This window comes from Peromyscus maniculatus, chromosome 9, assembly GCF_049852395.1.
Source record: "Peromyscus maniculatus bairdii isolate BWxNUB_F1_BW_parent chromosome 9, HU_Pman_BW_mat_3.1, whole genome shotgun sequence".
Classification (NCBI taxonomy): Eukaryota; Metazoa; Chordata; class Mammalia; order Rodentia; family Cricetidae; genus Peromyscus; species Peromyscus maniculatus.
The window spans coordinates 46,903,999-46,908,175 of NC_134860.1; the positions used below are offsets into that span (position 1 = coordinate 46,903,999).

The 4,177-nt window shown below is 40.8% G+C and overlaps 1 protein-coding gene across 3 annotated transcripts in view; it reads right to left on the bottom strand.

The window, feature by feature from the left end:
* The window catches only part of Exoc5 (exocyst complex component 5), a 56,302-nt gene that overhangs the window by 51,766 nt on the left and 359 nt on the right, over window positions 1–4,177 (bottom strand). Inside the window, exon 1 of one of the 3 annotated variants that reach the window (XM_076544892.1) lies at window positions 3,748–3,984. The exons of 1 other annotated variant lie outside the window; for it this stretch is intronic. The gene's annotated coding sequence lies outside the window, so the exon portion shown is untranslated. One more of the 3 variants, XM_042284758.2, reaches the window with a different exon arrangement.

The following is a 4,177-nucleotide window of genomic DNA, read 5'->3' on the forward strand; positions in this document are numbered from 1 at the left end:
GAGAGATTTGTCCTGACCGTGGGCCAGGCAGGACTTGAGAAAACTTCAGCTACAAGTATGCACTTCCATGCCAGGTCCCTCCTGCCCTACTAATCCACTTAAATTCAAAGCAGCTACCATTCTTCTAAGTAGTTTATCAAATTTAAGGTAAACCTTCTCTTTTTTCCCCTGAGATAGAAACTTAAGGCAATCTTCAAAATAACTTTCTTCTACAGATGGGAAAACTGAGGTACAAAGAAAATAGGTAACCTGCTCAGACCATCTAACTAATGAGATGTACAGTTGAGAGATGTCATCCATCTCAGGTCTAAATTATCCATATGAAGCAATCATTTCTAAAGGGCTAAAACTAGTTGTAACTTCCTTCCAACTTATTTATTCATATTTACAGTTATAGTGGCTGCCTTCTGATATCTTCACAGGATATATTGATTAAGCCCTTTTTGCTGTTTTAGCTTTCTTTATTTCTAGCATTCTGAAACAAGGTCTCACTCTGTAGCCAAGTTTATCTTGAACTTCTTCTGCCTACCTCCCGACTGCTGGGATTACAGGTATGTGCTACAATGTCCAGCTTTAATCTATACTGGTTTTTTTTCTCCTTTTTTTTTTTTTTTTTTTTCAATACTTTGGGATTGAACCCAAAGCCTTCTGTATGCTAATCAAGCACTCAGCATATCCTCAGTCCTCTGGTGCTTTTTATCTTGAGACAGGAATCTAAGTTGCCCCCAGCTGGTCTTGAACTAGCAATCCTCCTGCAGTGGTCTCTAGAATAGCTGGGGTTATAGATCAGTATGACTAGATCTAGCCTAACATTCTTAAAAATTCATTCCTTCTCCCCTTAATAGATACTTAAAGTTAATATATTATTTCTTCTCCCTGAAAGGTTCCTACCAATTTTCTTAATATATCATTAATCACCTACTTTCCCAATTTCACATACATGAATTAACTTCTTAGTAACCAAATTCTTTTTGTTCTTTTCCAAATGCCTCCCCAAATTCTGATTTTTCTGTCTCCATTAAACAAGTTTAAGATTTTTACCTCCTAGGTTCATCAACAATAGACAATTCTGGAAGGATTACCAAATGACAAGAAGAGATGTCAATGACAATGACAGACGGTCTATCTATAATCCCCACTGAAGGACATTCTTCAAACTAACATTAGTCATATGATTCACTTGAGCCTACTAGGGAAAAGTCATCAGTTTCTTTACACATGATCTACAAAAGCTTTCTCAAAACTTCCTCAAACTCTTATCATCTTCAAGACTTGCCATGACCTACTACTCCCTAAACACACACACACACACACACACACACACACACACACACACACACACACACACACCTCCCTAGTCTCAGTATTTCCTAAACACCCTTCATTTTACAAACTGGAGTGACCTTCTGTCACTGTCTTAGAATTCCTTTCTCCTGCTTGAAGTTTCTACTCATTTACCAACACCTAACTTCAGGTATTACATGAAACCTTTCCTAATTATCCCAGGAAAGAAGGAGTCTGCCCTCCCTCTGCACCGGGCTTATTAGTTAACCTATCTGTCTACCCTATCTATAATTTTACTTCGTGATCGTTTAAGCACAATGCCTGGACTGTCAGCTGCATTAATGCATAAATGAATTTTCTGTGGCATGTCTGATGAGACATGCAGTGTTATTAATTTTAGCACTTTATCTTGAAGTTCATGGGTACTCAAAAATATTTCCTGAATGAATAACTAACTCTAGTTTTTAACAAAGAACTCTCCTCTATAATGTAACCTGCCCAGAGAAATGGGAAGAATCTGTGAGAATGACAGGGAGACATTCATCAAAGGAATAAGAAAGTATCTTCAGTAGTACAAATAGAAGAGCAATGTCTGGAGCAACAGGAAAGGATTTATCACTCAAGCCATTTTTTTTAACATGCTGAATATATCACTAATCCAAACCACTGAGAAATCTCAGTTCAGATAGGCCATCCTGAGTTTATTACTTAAAACACCACAGACGGATTCTTTCAGAAAGACCTGTCAACAAGATATGAAACTAAGAAGGTATTCTGGGAAACTTCCAGGATATACATTACTGCATTCACTGAGTCATCTATTAATAAATTATTCTGTCAACTGAGGAAAGATCCTACAGTTTGATTTTATTGTCAGAAGCTGTCTGTTCAAAAAGATGAGTCACCAAACCAATAATAAGATTTTATAAGAAGTCGAGTTAACAATGAAATTTCATGGGTTCAAAACTCTACTTTGTTTCCATTTAATTTCTCTAATGTGGAAAATGAAAGTACAATTCTATTTAGTAGTACATGAAAACCAGGATGCATAAAAACCAAATATCCTTGACTACATCCTGCCCTGTTTCCTTCAGTTCTCCAGCTGTGACTTAGAATGGGAAGCAGGAGCTCTGCAGCCTGTATTTATGGCAGTAGCTGCAGAAAATGGCAGCAGAAACTGGGGGGCTTTATCCTCCCCTCTTGAGAGTAAAGTCAATTTTTCACTAGGGAATGAAAGCTTATTCCTTACAGGGTAAGACTTACAACCATCCAGGAAAAGACAGACTTCTTAATTATACATAACTGATAGCATTTAATTGTAACTATTATGTTTTTAATTTTGATGAAACAAGATATGAAGGGGGGGTCGCTTCAATTATAAGACCTATCGATATGCTCATCTGTCCTAAGAATCTTCTGATTACTGTATCATCACCGGCTTCCTCATCAGCTACTATAGCAATGGTCTCACCAAGTTAAACAACTTTAACAACTCTACTAAATGGCAAGACCTAGAGAACAAACACACATTTCTTCACCCCTTTTCTTCATCCCTGGGAAAGAAAACACACTTTCAAGTAAGTTACTGGACTCATCTGGCCATATATTTAAAGAAGAAAATGTATTGTGAGCCAAGACAAAACTGTGAATGCCAAAGAGAACTCATTATAACAGTAGGAAAATGGAATGATTTTCTGTTAAAAGTGACTAGTGAAATCCATTATTTAAATATCTCAAATCCTGTAAAGATGTAAAAATTGAAACAAGGAATTACAGAATTACCTAGTATTTTGACCAAGGATACACAGTAAACGTTCAGAGGACTAAGACAGTTTTCCTGGCCTAGTGTAAATAAACAGATGGCAGAATTTTATGATTAGAGACGTTAATATTAAGCATCTCCAGACACTTATGTCTGAGAAAAAGCAACACATTTTTCTCAAGCAATAATAACCCTTCACTCAAATCCCTTTTATTATAACTTACAATTTAAGAACGCTATTTCTCCTAACAAATGCGATATCCATGCTGGGGATGACTGCGAGCCAAGGTGTAGTAACAAAAAAGTAACAGTGAAAAAAGTTCAATTCGTTATGGAAACTATGGCATTTAAAATTCAAGCCACACTCCACTCTGAAGCGCAAACCAAGAGGATACAATTTTCACCCATGGTGACATTCTTAACTGTGAACCGCAGTGTTCTTTACAACTTTCACTTCTGTTGATAGGAAGTAATCACGCCCCAAACGGGGCAGATGGTGTAGCCTTCATTTTCCTCCGTATCTCTACTTCTATTTTTTTTTTCCACATAAGGAAATACTGTTTCATTGTTTTGTAACCCCATTCCATTATCTCAAACATCACAGCTGCTCACAACGAACGCCACCAAACCCAGTTTTCAAGTCCAAACGCCGAACCACTCCAGAACGAGATCGGAACGAACGCCCACAGCCGCTCTCGCACCTGAAGGATTCTCTAAGCAGCGGTTGGGTGGTTCCACAGCCATTCAATGTGTCGCTTCCCTGAGCTGCTAAAGGCTCCGTAGGCCTTCATTGTCCTAAAAAACCATCCTCTCCGCCTTCCAGCCTGCGCGGTAAGCCGGCGGGGACCCCGGGGCCGCTTCCTGCCGGTCGGAACGTCCGTCCACGGGGAGAAGCCTCCAAGAGTCCCAGTTCAGGTGGCTCCAGCAGCACCGATCGCGAGTTGTCGCGCGGCAGGACCGGGCTCGCCCAGCCGGGGCTCCTGACTCAGCCCAGCCCACTCCTCCGGTCCGGTGGCCAGGACGTCGGGACCCCCCGCCACCCGAGCGGGGCCCAGCGTCCTGGCGGCCCCCGCACCCCCCGCTCCGTCCCCGCCCTTCCCCCGCCGCCGCCCGCGGAGCCCCGGGACCCAC